The sequence below is a fragment of the Varanus komodoensis genome, unplaced genomic scaffold (assembly GCF_004798865.1).
Source record: "Varanus komodoensis strain SLA01 unplaced genomic scaffold, ASM479886v1 scaffold1, whole genome shotgun sequence".
NCBI classification, from domain to species: Eukaryota; Metazoa; Chordata; class Lepidosauria; order Squamata; family Varanidae; genus Varanus; species Varanus komodoensis.
The window spans coordinates 47537455-47557693 of NW_025335268.1; the positions used below are offsets into that span (position 1 = coordinate 47537455).

At 43.6% G+C, this 20239-nt stretch overlaps 1 long non-coding RNA gene across 1 annotated transcript; it reads left to right on the top strand.

Annotated features, from left to right (window-relative positions):
* Positions 1 to 60: 60 nt before the first annotated feature.
* Positions 61 to 18471, top strand: LOC123020646. The gene is made up of 4 exons (XR_006414167.1): positions 61 to 72; positions 2809 to 2815; positions 16148 to 16152; positions 18414 to 18471. It is a non-coding gene; the product is annotated as an uncharacterized LOC123020646 (long non-coding RNA).
* The last annotated feature ends 1768 nt before the right edge of the window (positions 18472 to 20239 follow it).

Consider the following 20239-nt stretch of genomic DNA (forward strand, 5'->3'; position numbering starts at 1 on the left):
AGTCTTAATGTATCATTACATTAATGTGTGCCCTCGGTAACAAAATAAATAGCAAATCCACTTTACTTAGAGGTCCTAACATTAGCTTCTAAGAATGATGCATTTGTGGCCTTAAGGCTCCCTGAAACCAAAATCCTTTACTCAGAGTTGACTGCGGTATCACAGAGTCAGAGAAGGCTCACACGCTCCATGTGAAGGTCCATCCAAAGCGTGACAGTGGCTGAGCTGAGAGGGACACCTACTGTCCTAACCGGAAGTGGTGCTACCCTGTGTTACATCTACTGCTAAGTAACCCTGAAAAGGCAGAAACCAAGTACACTGTGAATCTACGGTGATAATAATGTAGATAATAATGTAGCCATGTAGAAAATGAATAAACTATCAACGCATGAAGTCCAAGGACCACCACTGCCATGAATTGCTAACTAGACGCGCTCAGTAAGGCAACATCTTGCTTTGTTCTATCCCAAAGGAGCTTCTGGCTGATCAGAGCATACAACAATAAAAAGAGAGAGTGCTGCTTTAATAGCAGTCCAAGCAACCTGCATATTCACTACCTTTTCTCTGAATGATAAAGGCTATAAATTTTTGTTTATTTAAAAATAAATAAGCTTAGAATGCTAGATCTAGAGAGTAGGTATACCTTGACAGCAGGTATCAGGGTAAGTTTATGGCTGTCTTCAGTCTCCCAGCTACTACCCAAAACAGGATGAAATCATAGTGAAAAGTCACCCTATAAATTCCTATTTTCATACCTATTTGCTATTAGCATGCACACAATTGTATAATCAGTACGGGTATTTATTTCTTCAAATGTGTTCTAATGAGCTAGTTGGTTATCAGTTGTGCACACACACACGGAATTGCAGCCAGAAGGGCCGTGGTGTGTTGATAGATTTGATGGGAGTTCAGACAGTGGAGAAGAAGCCATTTTGGAATGCCTGCAAATGACTGTATCAGACCAAGGCCAGGGAGTGTCTGCAGTGCAAGCACCGTTGTGCCAGCTGGGTGGGGTGGTGACCAATCATGCTATGGGGATGGAGAGAGAGCCCAGCAAGGGGCAGAGCTGGGGCAGAAGATGATGGCAGCTCTGATCTGGCAGTGGGAGAACGGGAGGCGGGTTCAGGGTCTGCCTAGAAAGGGTACCAAGAGCTGAATAGTCTGCCAGATACAGAGGCCCTTCTCCCGAGAAGGCGTTGCCAGTTGCTGGGTGGCAGCACAGGCGGGAGATTCGGTTGTTGGAGTTGCGGGAGGGGTGGGACAGGTGAGGAATGCCAGCCCCCCGCCTCTGAGAAGGTCTCTTAAACTGGGCAGAAAATAGGGAGGGCTCAGAGAGGGTTCAACACTTCACTCCACGTGAATTCAGAGATGTTTGGCCATAAGGATGTGTAACAGTAAAGCACTGGGAAAAGGAATTCTGCAGCGTGTTTACTCAGGAGAAGCACTGTCTTGCTACATCAATTTCTGAAGCATCCTGTGCAAGCAAAAACTCCTCAGGCATCACTGCATCTACAGGCAAAGCTCATTTTATTGCACTTTATTGTGCTTTGCAGATATTACATTTGTTATAAATCGAAGGTTTGTGGCAGCCCGGCATTGAGCGAGTCTAGCGGAGCCATTTTCCCAACAGCATTTGCTCGCTTCATATCTCATTTTGGTAATTCTCACAATATTTCAAACTTATTATACTTGTTATGTTGATCTGTGAGCAGTGATCTTTGATGTTACTATTGCAATTGTTTTGATGTGCCACAAACTGCACCCATATAAGACATGATTGGTCTTAATTGATCAAGGTTGTTTGTATTCTGACTGCTCCACCAACCACCCGTTCTCCCATCTATCTTTCTATATCCCTGAGACGCAACAATACTGAAATTAGGCCAGTTAATAACCCTACAATGGCCTCAAGTGTTCAAGTGAAAGGAAGAGTTGCATGTCTCTCACTTTTAATCAAAAGCTGGAAATGATTAAACTTAGTGAGAAAAGTATGCCAAAAGTCAAAATAGGTTGTGCACTGGGAAACAAAACCAAAAAAAAAAAAAAAAGCATGTGACTTGCTTTATTGCGATATTTGCTTTATTGTGGTGGTCAGGAACCAAACCCACAATATCTGTGAGGTATGCCTGTATATTTACATTTCATATGAACTAATACAATTAAGTTCATGAAAGGTTTTTTTTCCTTCTTGAAAGCTGATATGACAGCCAATTCAAATCATAGACATAAAGAACCAATTGTGAATGCAGTCAGCCGACATGTTCTAGAAGTTTGCTCAATAATCAAAAACAAATAAGCCTTTTATTAATACCTCTTCCAATAATATATCTTGATTTAACACTGCTGGAGAGAGGAGGGAATTTTTATTCCCATTTCTTCCCCAAGGTCTTGTTAATAAAGATTGTTTCCAGTCTGGATAATCCTTGCCATTAATGCTTCCTTGTTTTACGTAATGTTGTCTGCATCATGTTTTCAAAAGTTAGTTATTCTGCTTATTGTATACGCATGGATGCCCTCTCTCAAAGCCATTCCTTCAGGCGCTAGGGTGCCTTTTGTCAATGAGATGATAAGTTTCAAACCATGAATAACAGAACGTAAATGAATTGATATTTTCTTGTGAACAGAAATACTTGAAACAAAAAATTATTAACAAATTTATTTTCCTTTTGACTACTCCCACTTCTGCCCCCATTTTTTATTCCAAGTTCCTGTTGCCATTTTGCCATAAATAAAAAAGCAAAGTAGGTATGGGATGGGGGAAAGGAGGCAAAGGGGCATCTTCTGCAGTGCTGTTCTTTGGCCAGGCAGTGATGCTGTTGTCAGGAAGAAGTCAGGCCAGAGTTAAAATGGTATTTACAATCTGGGAAAAGTTGAAAACTGTCCTGAAAAAGGTGGCTGCAAAAATAAACCTTGGCAAATTTAGTAAAGCACCAGAGTAATAGCTATGCATGTACAGCAGCACAAGAAAAGTGTGTGCAAGTGCCACATGGTTCACTTAACTTCTTGTGATGAAAAGATCTCTAGTACTAGGATATATCATTGTATGAATTGTCCAATCACATCATTGAGACTTCATATCTAAGAAACATTCATACACACAGGGAATCACTCAGTTTTAAATTTTTAGCATTATTACTGTAACGTCTTTAAGCTTCTTATGTGTTAAACTGAAATAATAACTCCAGAATTTATACTCTCATCCACTAAATCTACAAACTGAACATTTTGATGTGACTCTGTTTGCATAATGCCAATGGTATAACCTCAAAATCAGTGATGACTAGAGATAAAATGTTTCCTGGGACTCCATCCTTCCCAATTCCAGTCTGCCGCCAACTCTAGTCACAGAGCTCTCCTCCTCATCCCCCATTAATGGTGCATTCCTATGCATATTCATTTTTGTTGTGCATTTTGACAAAACAAAACCATAACAAATAGAACTCCAATGCAACATGTGCATGCGTTTTAATAAACATATGCAAATGTATGAACATACAGCTTTCAAGTGAGGGAATTATGTATAAGCTTCAGCACAGGCATATGAAATATCTATGCATGTTTCCTTTTGCGAAAGTCATCTGACTAAATCTGTTCAAGCATATTTTTTCAATGAATTGCTTTATGGGAGGGGAGCATAAAACTCCCCCCCTCCCGCCCCCAGTTGTAGTGACAGACTTTAGCTATGGAAAGGGCAAGGAGAATTCATTTACATTATCAGTGGATAAACTTACAGGAAACCAGTTGGTAATTTTAATAGAATGTGTATCATTAGATCATGGCAAAGAGCATTCCAATACAGAGTTTATCTTCATAATAACCTCTTTGCAGAAAGAGGCAACTATCAGGCATTACCATAACATATGATCAAAAGAAGCATTGGCTAACGCCAACAGCAATTAACTAATTTAGATAAACTCTTGTTAAAAAGCCATGCCATTCAATAAACAGGAAACAAGGGGGTTTCCAGAATAAGATATAACTGAAGTCCCACTGACATTTTAGATGCAGACCCCTATGTAACACTCCACTAATTAAGCATTCCAGTTCCTTATTCCAGTTCTGCTTAAGGCCATTAAGCAGAACTGTATCATCTTAATGATAACTCAATTTACTCAATGATAACAAGCATTTATAAACATGGATCAGGGGTCAGTATGATTGGGCAGGCTTAATAATGACATTTAACAATACTGTCAAGGGCCAGTGCTGAATTCTAACCAATGTTGTGACTGCAAGGTTTACCATTCTGCCATAGCCAGCACATTATATTTGACACACAAAGCCAAAAATGACAGAAACTCATGCTTGACCTTCACTAATTGATCCAAGGTAAAAGCCAGTCTCTGTCCAAGTCTGCCCATACAACAGCAACATTTTCTTAGCAATTTTTAAGTCTGGATTTCACCATAGAGTCAAGTTTACCATGAAAATGGATCAAAGTGTTATTGCCATGATATTAACTGCCACGCATCTGTCACAGTCATAACTGTGGAAGAACTTTATCCATTTTATTATGCCATGTACCCTAAAGCCATCTTTTTCAAGGATATTCATGGTGGGGAGGAACCTCAACACTGAGATGGCAAAACAGAGCATTACAGTTTTGCAAACATTTGTATGGATAGAAGACTTCCCTGTATAACAAGCCATCAGAGGTATAATAAGTTCTTACTAATGAACTCGATTTCAAGTTCAGTTTAATTACTTGAAATATATCTCTGGGAATAAGTATTCCCAAAGAAGCAATAAAATCTGGCCATCAGTAAAATGACCAGCTAATACATGGTGAGAAATACTGCCTCCAGTCAGCACCGGTTCAGACTTTAGCCACTTAATTGAACAGACTGACAACTCTGACGGGTGCCAGCGCATCACCCCTGCCCTTCATTCATGGCACCTCCAGTGCCGTACACAGTGCGAGGCACGGGCGCAGTGCTCCTCACTGCCACCACGCCTCGCACCGTGTATTTCGTTTCGACGGCCTTTTGGGGCCATCCGGATGAAACAGCAGATGGGGGAAAGGAAGGGGGCTGGATACCACTTGGATACTCAGTCAGAGGTTGACCCCAGCCTCATCCACCCTGGCACCCTGCCAAGTCGCGTTTTCTCCTCTCTGAAGCTGACTCATAACTGGTAGTCAGAGCCGTTCTGCCTTTCCATGCTGGCTGCGAAGGGGCAGGACAGAGGCTCAGTCTTTGGAGTCCCAACACTGAAGCTACAGGACTTTACCACTGGGATTAAGAATCCTCCTCTGTGCCCTCCACCTCCTGGATGATATGAGGAGGCCATAGGGCTGGCCTAATGGGTGGTATAAAAGCTACTTATTAGGATCATGTCCCAAAGGATTAATCAACTGCATCGAACCTGGAACAGGCACTTGGAGTTTGGAAACAAAAGCAAGTTATGTGGGTACTCATTCTGCATTGGGATGGTGTGGTGGTGTAGAGCCAGTGTGACGTAGTGGTTAAGAGCATGGGACTGGGACTCAGAGGATCTGGGTTCGAGTCCCCGCTCAGCCATGGAGCCAACTGGGTGACTTTGGGCCAGTCACAGACTCTCAGCCCAACCTACCTCACAGGGTTGTTGTTGTGGGGATAAGATGGAGGAGGAGAATGATGTAAGCTGCCTTGAGCCCTTTGAGGAAAAAGGCAGGATATAAATTGAAAAATAAAATAAAAATAAAAGTTATCAGCATGAAGAATAATTTTAAATTCTAATCTAACACAAAATTATTAATGTAACTATTCTAATAGTGCACACCTGAGGTTCCACACTTACCTGAAGCATCAGTGGATAAAGTAGGCATCCCTGTCTGGTACCTGTCCCAAGTAAAAAGACAGCCAAAAAACCTCATTAGTCACAAGTCTATCTCTAGGAGTTGAACATACCCATGTGGATACTTTGTGCATTACAAAAATTCTACAGGAAAGTCCAACTAACTCAATGTAGTGAAGAAACATTTCCTGTTAATTTCCTCAATAGCCTTTTCAGCATCCAGAAAACACATAATAGCCTATTCTGTTTTCTCTTTTTAAAATCTGGCCAGTCCCTTGTTATAACTACATGTTGCAATCAATTAGCCCAAATTGCTGCTAAGATCTACATTCATTAACAAAACAGGTTGATAGCTAGCACAATATGTGTGATCCTTGCCAGGTTTAGAACACACCCAAAATCTAAGCATCATTTAATGATGAAGAAAGGCAGTCCAGCTTAAAGATTAACCTCAAAATTCTGAAACCAAAAGGCTGGGAAAGATTTTATTCTACCAAACTGCAAATCAATCAGGAGTGGGTGATTTCGCAGGTCATTGCTTTCCTAATTTCCTCCATATGCAAAAGCAGCTGAGAGAAACTGCCATCCTGAGTAGTCAAATTTGCAAGATTACCATGAGGAAGGAAAGATGCATCCATGCCCTGTTCCAGTGTTTCACTCCCAAATCAGAATAAAACATTTTTGGAACATGCAGATGTGCCAGGAAGTTTATACAGAAAAGATTTCATGATTGCAGAACACTCAAGACTACTAAATTAGGTTCACCTTGTTAGAGATGAGTCACGTGTTCCAGTTAATTAGGCTTCTTTGTTCTGTAAACTAAAAAGAGAAACTTCAATTAACCCAGAAGCATTTTATCATGTTTCTGAAGCCTGGACATATGTTTACAGATCTGAAGAGAACAACGGTATCCGACGTATTTTCCATTCCCTTCTGCAATCAATTTATCAAACCGGCCAGTTTCTCTCATCGCTGCTGGATCAGCTTCCACCCCTGTCTTGTGACAAGCGATTAGAACAAAGTATAAATCAAGCCACTGCCTTATGGCTATAGTAAATATATAATTCCTTCTATTTCTGACGTTCCAAGATAAGGGCTCATGTAACCATAACAGCATCACCCAATCAAAAGAGAGTGGTGTCCATAGACTTGGAAAAATGGTGAAGCTCACAGAAGTACCAAAAATATCCTGTTAGGAAAAAACCTAAGGGGAAGAACCAAACCATCCCAATGCAGAATGAGTGCCACAATTAGCAATGTATAAGGTTCCAGTTTGGGGGTGGGAATCCATTGGACTTTCTCACAGCCCTGGGTCCACCTTGGTTCCAAATGCACCAAGCAGTGGCGTGGGAACCCGCCAGGAATCAAGCACCCATGAACAAGCCCAAGAGGTGTCCTTCCTCCGCACACATGGCTTGTGCTCTTTTGCTGCACATGCTGCAGAAGAAGGTTGCCAAGTAGTGGCGAGAGGAGTTCTGTGTGAGCTTGTGACTGCCTCTCAGTTGGCTCGCTTACTGAGCCAGGGCGAAGCATGAGAGGGAGACCTGCTGAAGAGGGCTGGATTCCGGGAGGGGAAGCGTCACGGCCCTCTCCACAGGGGCCACATCCAGCTGCCAGATGTGGGGCAGATGAAACAAAAGACTCCCTGGGAATGGTGCCCAGCTGACTGACTGGAGCATTGACCAGGAGCCTTTAGCGGGACACCGTGCGACCTCTTTTACGTGGGGCAGCCCTCCATTGGAAGCACTGGGCAGGATGGATCAGCAGTCTGGCTCAGTAGAAGGCCAGCTGCCTGTGTTCCTGCCAAGAGTTAGCAAGCAGACAGCAGACTGAACAGGAACGGGGAGATGCACAGTGCTTGCTTTCAAATTAGTATTTCCAAAAATGTTACAGTATATCACAGAAGTGAGTTACACCCCCTCACATTTTGTAAATATTTTATTATATCTTTTCATGTGACAACCCTGAAGAAATGACATTTTGCTACAACGTAAAGTAGTGACTATACAGCTTGTATGACAATGTAAATTGCTGTCCCCTCAAAATAACTCACACACAGCCATTGATGTCTAAACCGCTGGCAACAAATTGAGTACACCCCTAAGTGAAACTGTCCAAATTGGGCATTATTAGCCATTTTCTCTCCCTGGTGTCATGTCTTGTTAGTGTTATAAGGTCTCAGGTGTGAATGGGGAGCAGGTGTGTTAAATTTGGTATTATCGCTCTCTCTCATACTGGTCACTGGAAGTTCAACATGGCACCTCATGGCAAAGAACTCTCTGAGGACCTGAAAAAAAGAATTGTTGCTCTACATCAGGGGTGTCCAAACTTTTTGCAAGGACAGCCAGATCTGGGGAGGTGAAAATGTGTGGGGGCCGACCATTCAGCCTGACATTCTTTGAACCATTAACATTAAATGCAAATGAACTATTTTATGAAAGACTAAACAAATAACTGCACTAATGTGAAGGGTGATACTGAGATCTCGACTGCATTATATAGGCCAGGTCTGGCTCAAAAACAGTGCTTTTGATGCGCAAGATGTCACGCAGGTGAAAGTCACTTAGTCTCGTCCTCACGCGGTTCTTGTTAACGTTCATTACCTAGAATGTCTTCTCGCACAAGTATGTCGAACCAAAAAAGCTCAGCATTTTCTTAGCAAATGTTCGAATCTCTTGGAACCTGTCTGTATCCAGCTGGCGGTAAAAGTTGACAAGAGGGAGCTGTTGGTGCCGACTGCGACACTCGGCGTCACACTGCAGCTCAATGAGCTCCAGCTGCAGGTGGTCTGGAGCGTCATCAGGGTCCACAGAGAAAGGAGATGAAAAAAGCATGATCTCCTTTTCGATAGCTGCAAAATCCCGAAAGCACTGTTGAAACTCCTCCGCCAGAGATGAGATGTCTGCTTCATACCTCCTTATTTGCGCACTCATACTGTTCTGTGGAAAACTGGTCATTATTTCCTGCAGCAATGGGAAATGGGTGGTATTGGGCTGCGTTTGTGGCAGGTGCCTTTGGAAAAGTAGCAGCTTGGTCCCAAAGGCTTTGATATGTGAATGCAGTTGGCTTACCACTGCATTTTGCCCCTGAAGGCTCATGTTCAGCACGTTCAGATGTCGTGTTATGTCAACTAAAAATCCAAAACCAGCCAGCCAAACAGGATCAGATAGCTCTGGCATCGGTTGTCCCTTTTTTGCCAAGAATTGTCCAATTTCCTCCCTAAGAGAGTAGAAGCGCTGCAGTGCAGACCCCTGACTGAGCCATCTGACCTTGTTGTGATGCACAACATCTCCGTATTCAGCCTGGATGTCGAGTAGAAACTGTTGAAACTGGTGGTGGCACAGGGTTTTGGAGTGAATATAATTAATAGCCTTTATCACCGGTTTCATAACATGATCATATTTCAGATGTTTGGCACAGAGAACTTGTTGGTGAATAATAGAGTGGAGTTTTATAGCTTTGCCTCCTTCTTCACTGACTTTGTTACAGACTAGGGTTGATAATTCACTTCACTTGCCAGCCATGGCAGGTGTGCCATCCGTAATAATCCCAGTGACTTTATTCCACAGTAGTTTCATGTCATCTACAGTGGAACAAACAGAAACAAATGAATCTGTTCCTCTTGTTTGGTCCTTAAGGCTCTGGAGGTCAAGTAGCTCTTCACTCACGTTCATGTCATTGTCCACTCCACTCAAAAAAATCAATAGCTGAGCGGTGTCAGATGCATCTGTGCTTTCGTCGCAGACTAACGAAAAAAAATCAAACTCCACTCCTTTTGCCTCTAACTGTCTCTTAATATCAGATGAAACGTCTTCAGTTCTCCGTACCACAGTGTTATGAGCCAGGCAAACATTGGAAAACTCTTGCTTCTTCTCAGGACAAATTTTCTCCATCATTTTCATCATGCAGTCTTTAATAAATTCACCCTCAGTAAAAGGTTTGCAGTGCTTGGCAATCAGCGTTGCCACCTCGTAGCTCGCCTTTGTGGCATTTTCATTTGACTCACGGGCTCTTGTGAAAAAGTGCTGCTGTGCCGTTAAAGCAGCTTCCAGTTCCTTCAATTTTTCACCGCGTTCATTCCCAGCTAGCTTGTTGTAGTTAGCATGTTTTGTCTGGTAGTGCCTCTTGATATTGAATTCCTTGAAAACAGCCACAGTCTCTTGGCAAATTAGGCAGACACAGTTGTTCCATATTCGTAAGAGGACTCCAGCGGCAACCTGAGAAGTTCTGGTGAACTCCATGCCCAAGAGGATTAAGGCAGTGCTGGAAAATAATGGTGGCCACACAAAATATGGACACTTTGGGCCCAATTTGGACAGTTTCACTTAGGGGTGTACTCACTTTTGTTGCCAGCGGTTTAGACATCAATGGCTGTGTGTTGAGTTATTTTGAGGGAACAGCAATTTACATTGTTATACAAGCTGTATACTCACTACTTTACATTGTAGCAAAGTGTCATTTCTTCAGGGTTGTCACATGAAAAGATATAATAAAATATTTACAAAATGTGAGGTGGTATACTCACTTCTGTGATATACTGTAATTTTTGGAAAAAATATGCTCATTTTGGGGAAAAATATTTTTGGAAATTTTTGTTAATTTTGGGGAAAATATGCTCAGAGTATGCTCATTCTGTGCATATGAATGAGCAAGTGCAAATACTTTGCAAAGCATTGTCCACTTTTCTGAGGAGGCATTTTCTAAGTAATGATTCATAACTGCCCACCCTACATTCCACGCTGCAACTCTTCATGTTAGTTTTCACTGGTACGGATCTCAAAGAATTCTGATTTATAGAAAGGAAGCCACTGTAGGTGTGGTCCCCAGGAGCTGGCCCACCCAGATCATGTGCCCACCGGAGCTTTTTGTATTTGCCCAGGCCAATCCTCTTTGCCTTGCACCAATTTGCAGGCCAAGCTTCTAAACAAAAACCTAGCTGGGTGTATGCATAAAAGAGCCTGGCTGGACTGCAGCCATCATTAATTGCTCATGGATTAATTTCTGACTGAAAGGCTCCCCATCAAGCTGCCTTCCGCAGCAGGAGAGAAAGATGGAGAATCACTGTGATGGGCAACGTTAGGCCAGTGGGAAAGGAGTAGCCAACATTCGGTTTCTCAGGCAAGAATCAGATGCATGGAATCACAAAGTTAAAGTTTGCAGGAACTGTTGCAAAAAATGCAGTTCAGAGTAATATTGTGACAGCACTAGGATGTTTTCTACTTCTAATTCTAGGAGTGATTAGGATTATCTTGGGCTCTAACTGATCTGAACAGGCTTCTTCACTGTTTTCTCTTGCTAAATCTTTGGCTTCTACCATAGCCTTGCAGTACTTATGTACATAATTGATGTTATGCTGTATTCATTGCTTCTGTAAGCTGCTCTGTTTTTAATAGAAAGATGCTTCTACCAACTGTACTGAATGCCACTTCCATTTTTCCTCTTCCCTTCCAATCCCTTTTTCCTTTTGTGTTGTATCTGTTAAGATTGTAAGCCAGTGGGCAGGGACTGCCTTGCTTTTATTGACTGTACTAAGGAACAGGATAAAAATACTTTAATTAAATATTAGAAAACCCGTAACTTTCCCACCTGCAACAGCTTCTAGCGAAGTGCACGAGGCAGCCTGAAGCCCCGTTCTGGCATTGGGTGTCCCTGGCTTCCACGCAGCTCCTTGGCGCAGGTATCGCTCCTATGAGTGTACAAGGATCCGTGCACAGACCCTGCTTGGCCAGCAGGGGAAACTGGGCTGGGGATCTCACAGGAGACACCCCAGTGTGAGCCGACTTCATGCCCACATCCAGTGCAATATGCAAGTGGCGGCGATGGATCACACAGCCAGGGGAGGCTGGGGGCTGCTGCATTGGTGGGGCGCCTCATCTTTGCCGCTTCCCTTTTCAGCCCTGCTGTTGCCATCCGTGGTGCTGCACTGGGGAACAGCATTCAGGGCTGTGGGTAGTTTCTGTGCAGTGCAAAGGAAGATCTGGGATGGCCGAGGAGCCCCAGTGACACCAGTCTCCCCTGGCCGCTTGACGCAGGAGTCAGCAGCCTCCCCGGGACGTGGCCCTGCTTGCCCCAGTCCCCATCCGCTATAATAGCGGGGGCATTTTCCAGTGGGCACAGGATGCATGGTGCCTTCTGGAGCAGGACAAGGGCCTTCTTTCCAGGGCCACACTAAACAGATTTTATTTCCAATCCCTCTTTTGAACGGGCAGGCACTGGTGATTCAGTGAGCTTATACCAGATGAGTTTATTACTACATTAATAGGTTTGGAACAGAACGTGCTCGAAACTGGCATACAAATCAAAACTCTCTAGGGTAATTGGACCGTGTCTACTTCCTAAAATACAAATGGATAATCTATTTTCAGAAGTACATTAGCACTGCATGCTGTGAGCCTATTAACATTAATAGGAACTCAAGATGCAAGTTCAGATATTGTCAATTATTTTTTTAAATCAAATATATTTCAACTCGGGAAATGTTTACCTTAAGCACATGCCCAGATTGGGATCCTCCTTCAGCCAGAGGCTGCACCCAGTTTCACAGACATCCCTGGGGCCACCTTCCAGTGAAGGGGAGGGCTGGGGGCAGAGGGCCCGGATCAAAGGCACGCTGGCGCTGGGGCTGCCTGCTAGAATACGCTAATAAAGTTCTTATGATCACTAAATACGCCTTTAGAAAGGCATTGTTGTTCCACATGAGCCTAAAGGCAATTTGGAGCCTAGAACCAAAATCTCAATACTGACTTCTTCTCCATGGAAGTCCCTTTCTGTTGATATTAAAATGTTGGTGCCTCTTTACATTTTAGCACTTGTTGGAAGAGATTTTTATTTAACCACACATTCCTTGAACAAGTAGCCACAGTTCTAAAGCCATAAGTTGATTATGATTTTTTTAAAAACTCTTTTTTATTCCTTTTCCCTTCCTTTTTATTGTTTGCAGGTTGGGAACTTTACTGGATGTAGGATGGTATGTCTATGGTGTAAATAAATGGTGAAGAATGCACCAAAGCCAGGAAACCCAAAGATGAGGTTGTAGAAGAAAAGTTGCTAGAGAGAGAGGGACATGGCAGGGCCATCTGGAGAACTCTGGAAGAGACGACTGCGATCCCAGGAGACCCGGATTTCCCCATCCCACTTTAAGATATGAGCAAGAAAGAGGAAAATGCTCACAGAACATAACCGGAAGCCTGTGAGTACAGTAAAGTAACCTTGAAATAAGCACTTATCTAGAACTGACACGAATGCAGTTCAACCCATCTGATTGTCTGCAGGTGTCTTCTATGGAATGTCTTTGAGAAGAATCCATTAGGATTTTTTCTGACCATTCAGCTATGTTTATAAACTGCTTATCCCACATCCTACAGCTACTACACACTTATTTACAGTTTTGTGCCAACGACCTGGTTGATCTTGATGCCAACATCCCACTGAAATCAGCAGGACTCCCTTGCTTCGCTTTCCCTATCCAAGGAACCCCAAGAAACTAGGGATAAGGGAGAGGCCCCCTTTTACCACTGGAAACCCTGGGCAGTGCTCCCACAGCTAATGCAGGAGGGGAGGATGTCAGATGGCCTGTCAGAGATGACTTGGGGGTGGGGGTGCATGTGCAAGAAGTGTCCCCCTTGGGCAACTCAGTTCAGGATGCTGGAGATGCTTATGATGACTCATAAGACCTTAAGTGACTTGCAACTACAGAACTCCATTCTCGGGAAGCAGCTCTGCAACACGGATGCTAGCTACATCCAAAAGCAAGGGCTGGCATCCTGGTGTCCTCCAGTAGTTTGAATGACAGCTTTGCAGCCATTCTGTTCCAAATCATAGAAACATAGAAAACAGAGCAAGTCAGAAGGGGTCTCCCGGGCCATCTAGTCTGACCTCCGGCACCAGCTGGCTCCGCTCACGACATGCCCACCATGTGCACGTCCAGCCCATCCTTGAACACCCGCACCAATGGGGCCTCAACCACCTCCCGGGGAAGCCCATTCACACCCTCGGAGTCCTGACTGTCAAGAAGTGCTTCCTGGCATCCAAATGGAACCTTGGCTCCCTGAGCTTTGCTCCGTTGGAGCACATCCTGCCTTCCTCTGCAGGGGAGAACAGGTCTCTACCCATCTCCATGTGACATTTCATAAAATATTTCTATTTGGAACAGTTCTGGAGGTGCCAAGATTAATGGACAGCACTGGAAGTCCTTCCATTTGATTACAAATGTAGCCATTTAACCCAATTCTAATGGGACATCATATCTGCTTATAGTTCACTTTCGCTAAGTCTCTGGCTAGAAGACAAATTAAAATCAAAAAGCTTACAAGCTACCCGGGTTGTCAGACCCTCTGCAAAGGTAGGCTAATTTGTGGTTGACATGTGACTTGTTCCCATGGTTTCTGGAATTTCAGAACTGAATGACTGGAAATCAATACATCAAATCCCACAGATTTAGCACTCATTCTACAAGTATTTGTTTAAGGTGAAGTTCAAATTGTTCCTGAATGAAGCTGGTGATTGTTCCTAACTCTTGGTGTTATTTGTGTAGTCTGATCCCTTGCATATGCCATCAGTAGTAAGCCAGGAGTTTAATAAAACATACTTCCTCATTACAGCATTGGCACTGCTTGTTACTAAAGCTGGTGATGGGAGTATGTGACCTTTGCAGTCCTCAGTCAACTGAATGGCGTCATGACACTCCATCTTCTTGTTTAACAACATTCCTGTGGGTTACCTTGGTGGGGATCACATGAGGGACTGGAATTTCTGACTCAACAATTCATCACAACACTCCCCCAACCTGTCGTCCTTGCACGATGCCTGCCATTACTTTCTGGATTTTTCAGACAAGTTATATCATGACTTTTAATATGTTGGGTTTTTTCCCATTGGGTTGTACACACATGCAAACACATGTGCGCATACACACTCTGCTGTATGCTAAATTTCTGGTCCTGGGGCCAGGAGTAGCTTCATGGTCTGGGGCTGGAGCAGAAGAAGAAGTATCCTACCAAGGCTTGCAACTCTGAGAAGGAGCTAATCTAAGAATGCAACCTTTAGTTGCTTTCCTGCCTCCCTCAGCATCCTCCCCACTCCCTCTCTGAGCTGGAGAGTAAATGCAATGCTGGTCACTTCTCCTCTTCCCTTTGCAAAAAGTTTGGATCATCTCATTGCTTCAAGGAAGACTGCATATCTGCTCAGAAGTAACTCGCATTATCTTTAATAGATAATCAAAAAGTCTGCAAGGGAGAGGAGCGTGCTGGCTTTTGGAAATTGCTTTCCAGTGGATAGAAACAGGGGCACTGGCTTCACCTTATGGGAACTTTCACTGACATCTTCCTCCATGATTTCTGTGAGGGGAACTGTCAACTTTTTAACAGCTATCAGAGGTTTCCCTCCTGCCCCAGTGACCCAACCTGGAGCAGGAAGTGGGAAGCCCGATCAGCTCCCCTGTCCTCTCTGCTGAGCTTCAAGGCATAAGACATGTTTGAGCAACAGCAACTCTTTTGCACTGTGAAACCAATTTGTGCTCGAGAGGAGAGGAGCCTCCTTCCACCCACCAGGGTCCCCTGGGATGAGAGGGAAAGGCTGCCATGGTGGGTTGTTCATCCATGCCAACCCACCTGGTGAGACTCAGAGCACTGTGTGTGAACTGTCATGGTACAAAATCTCTGCCTTTTATCAGGGACTGATCATTCACACATGCAGCTTCCACAAATCATGCTGTCATTCAGTTAACAGCACTCATGCATGAGCTGAGCTGACAAAGAATTCCATTGGCCTTCTAGTCTGTGGCCAAAGAACCTAAGGCTTCAACCTGCACGATACTTGCATAGGTTGAAGTCTTCTCAGCCCCTTCTTACTGATGAAGACCTTCTAATATAAGAGAACAACTCAACTGACCTGTGGCACAAGAACTCTCCTCACTTCCCTTTTTATCCCCTTTTCTTCTGCCCACCCCCCCACAAAAAAGCCTAAATTAATGCTGGAATTCAAGGAAAGAGAATGAAACCCATCATCAGTGGGGTTCTGTATACGAGACTTTTAACCTGCCATTTCTGCTTCTGGATTATTTGTGTGGTTAAGATCAGGTCTTTTATATGAGGTTCTCCTTCCCTACCCCAGAAGATTCTCTTTCCTGCCTTTCAATATGTTCCATTACACAAGCAAAAGGTGGCGCCATGATGGAGCAAAACCCTCTAAATACATCACATTTCTTAGCTTTGTTTCTAACTATGACACTTGCCTCTCTCTAAAAAAGTGCAGAAACACTTGGAAAGCACAGGAGAGGCCCTGGAGGGGAGAAGTCCTGTAAAGGACCCACAAACTACCATTAGCAAGGAGCCATGAACACCCAATAAATGCCTCATTAGAAAAGCTCACGAAGAACAAGTCATTTACTCTCCAAAATAAACCATGAATGACACACGAAAATCAATCCTTGGCAGGGGAGACCAGCTCCCCTGCCAGCAAGTGACATCTGTGTGTTCTGCAAATAGATCAGTCACTATTTAGCATCGTGACTTCACATGTGACAGAATCACAGACTATGCTTGCAGCGTGGTTGAGTAGAAGGCGCTGCAGCAGGCTTGATTCCAAGATTAATGCAGGCATGAAACAGGGCTACTCTGAAAAGTAAAGAAGCAAAAGGGAAGTACTTTTATAGGCTGGGCTACAAAGCCATGGCCTCTTGACTTCTAATGAAACCTAAGTCACATTCTTGGCAAAGCCCACCTGGCTGGGCTTCACACCATCACTGTGTTCACACGATTGGGCTCGTGCGCTTCTCCTGGAAGATGGCATGCCCTGGAGCACAGGCCACTGAAATGAGTGCAAATGCTTCCACCATACTGCTATGTAAACATAGTTAAGGTCAGAGCATCAGGAAATAGTCACGTCTTTAGCGTTACTGTTTTCCCACACTGCCATGTTTTCCATATAATAATAACCATTGTGTGAACACATGTTAACTTGGGGGAGGGTTCAAGTACAGACACTAAATGCAGGCACTTGTGCATTTTGTCTCTGTGAAATGCGCCTGTCCTTTGAGATTGCTGGTTTAGCCCTACGCAAAAGGATGTGAAACTGTTTGTAAAGGGTTCGTTATCAGAGAAAGAGGAACTGAATTCCTGTTGCCATGGAAATCTTTATGGTTACCTGGTAGTTAGGCATGTCTTTCCTTGTTTCTGCCCTCAGTCAAAGTGAGGGCAGCTGAAGGTCTTGCTTTGCCCTCAGTGATCTGGTCACGTGAGCAGATGTGATGGATGATGAAGCGGTAGGATCCCTTATTGGCCAGGTTCTCATAGCAAAGCAAGACATCCAGGGACACCTGAGCTGAACAAGAATGAGGCCAAGGAATGTCAGATACTATAAACCACACAATAGAGTGGAAAGGAAATATTGTTCTTAATATGAATATCATCATCAAGTCAGCTTTCCCACGGCAGATTTTGCAGTTAAACTCCAATATCACGAAAACCAATCAGCAAAGCAATAAAGTGCCACTGGCCTTCTGGAACTCTCATCACATGCCTGGATCCCTGGTGCAGCCTGCTCATTAAGTACAAATTATACCCATCAGTGAAGACAGAAATGTTTGCATGATTATCACTGTTTCAGCTGAGCAGCTGAACCCATGTAATTCTTGGTAGCTCCATGTTCTTTAAGCAGCACTGGCTTGTTACACTGAAGACGTTTATGTAAAGCAATGTAAAAACAAACCAACCCACCCGGGTTGTTGAGTTAAGCAGTTCCTGGTTTGAAAGAGGAATCCAGAGGGCAAACAAAACTGAGCCCTGACAACTTCAAGGTCTTTGGGCCACTGTGGAGCCAGATTTGCACATGGCGCTGGCATGCCCTCTGGCTGGCTTCTTGCAACATGACAAGAGATACTCCTCAGTTTCCACCATCTGCAATTTTTGTGTGGATATGCCTGAAAGACAATCAGGTTCAGCTTAGTAACACTCCTCCTGTCCACCATTTTCTTCCTTCTCAGTCCTGCAGGTGGTATCCCAGGAGGCACCACAGGAAGGAAGGAGGGTCCTCACACTGGCAGCCACAATCATGAGCCAAGTTCAGCTCTCCACTGCTCTCAAGCTCTCCCTGCTGCACAGACAGGCTTCAAGCCCTGAAGCACAGAACTGAAGCTGAACCCGCTCCTCCTGCTCCAGAGGGCTGCTCAAGCAGGAGGAGGGGAGCAATCCATGCTTAGGCAAGGGCTGGGAGAGAAGCAGCTGGGCTGTGGTGATGAAGGAAAGGCAGCACTGGTTCCCCCTTTCTGGCTTACCAAAAAGATGTTCTCAAGCCACGTCACAGGCAAGTAAGGAGGTGCCTCCTTGGCAAGCCAGAGCAAGAAAGGAGAGCAGTGGGGAATCGGTCATGGTGCACAGCCCTCAACAGGTATCAGCACTATGCCAAGGGCCACTGGAATCTGGCACCAGCCCTGATCCCATGCAGTAAATTAGGCTGAGAGCACGTGACCAGCTACCTAGTGGGCATCACAAGTCAGTGTGCAGTTGAAGCAGGACATTCAAACCATCGTACCACAATACTTCATTGTCACTCCTTCCTCTGATTCTAATCCAGCTTTCCTTCTCCATGAAAGCTGAAATGAGGGATAAAATACAGCACTGTCTGACAGCTTTACCTATAAGAAACCATTCTGTTTCTCTATCATCTGTCCTAACAGTAGATTCTTCTCCACAATACAGGTCATGGATCAGCCAGTCAAGTGCTGGGGCTCCCCTTCTCTTTCAGGACCATTCGTAGCTTCTCATGACCCAAACAGTCAAGGCTTTGTTGCAGTCTATAAAGCACAGACTGATCTTTTGAAATTCTTTCATACACTCTAGTAAACAAAGTATATTTGTGACATGATATTGAGTGCCTCTTCCTTTTTGGAGCCCAGCTTGCACATCAGGCATTTCTGGCTCTATATCATATTTTTTTTAAAGTAAGTTTTATTATTATTTTTTCTACCAACTAACAAAAAGAAATAAAAAAACATCAGTCATCAGAAACATCAGACCTACTGGCTCAGCCCCCCACACTCTTTCTTTTTAATAGCAATCCGTAAACATATTTAAATCTATGCATAGTCCCGTTTCTCTAGGCAACAATAAAAAGAGTTCCAGGTTTGATAGAAGTATGTATCCTCTTTCTCCTTCAGAGACAAAGTCAGTCTGTCCATTTTGGCACAGTCCAAGATCTTGTTTAAGATCAGTTCGTCAGTAGGTGGCATATCATATAAATGTCTTTGTCACAATACCTTGCACATCCCTTTGCTTGCATGGAAAATTGATGCAAGGTGCTACAGTCACTGTACTCCGTAGCATCTCCTTTCTTGGGGGAATGTATTTCGAGTGTTTCTAAGCAGTGGGCCATTGCTTTGTTTTCTATATTTGTTGACACATTCCTGTTAGGATCTGGACTGATTCAGTGTCTACAGTGTGGAATAGTTCTATTGGTACCTTGTCTGCTCCAGGTGTTTTATTTCAAAAACAGCTTTCACTTCAATTTCTAATATTGCAAGTTCTTCCTTATAGGATTCCTCTTCAAAAGAGTCTGCTATCTTTTGGCATTTTCTGTATAGTACTTTTGTATATTGTTTCCGCCTTCTCTTTATTTTATCCTGGTCAGGTAGCCTTTGTTGGTCTTTCAGTATTCCTAATTTAGGTTTGAATTTTCCTTTGATTTCTTGAATCTTCTGGAAGAGGTCTCTTGTTTTTTCCTCTTTTGTTGTTCTCATGTATTTCTTTGCACTGGCCATTGTAATAGTACGATCTATGAGACAGTCACTGAAAAGTTGCCTTCAGGATTTGAATCCTATTCCTGTCACCTTTAGCTCCTCACCTGGCCTTTGCAACTGTGAATGTTTCTACTGTTATCTATCTAGGCTTTTTCTTTCTTTCTATTACAGGAACTGTCTTTCAACATTCTTCTCTAATCATGTCTCTAGTCTAAGTCTATAGTTCTTCTGGCTCATGGTCATTGAATTGAGTATTGCAAATCTGTTCAGTATTTGGACTTTAAATTCCCCAGGAATGTTACTGAAGTTGCATTTTGGCATTATTCTTCCGCTAGTAATCTTTTTAGCTTTAAGTTTTGTTACTAAGAATTCATGGTCACTACCACAACCTGCTCCAGGTCTTGTTTTGACAGCAAGGATAGAATATCTCCATCTTCTACTTCCAGTTATGTAGTCTACTTGATTTCTTTATTCAAATCCAGCTGGTGATATGCATGTGTACAGTCATTCCACTGGTTGCCTGAAGTGTGTATTTGCAACAAACAGACTGTTAGTTTCAAAGAATTCTTTGAGCCATTCTCCTGTTTCATTTCTGACTCATGGGTCAAATTCTCCCACATCATTTGATTGCACTTTATTACCTACTTTTATGTTTCAGTCACTTCTGATTTTCAGCATGTCTTGTTTCGGTGTGCTGTCCTCTGATTGCCGGGACTTATAGTCTCACTATAT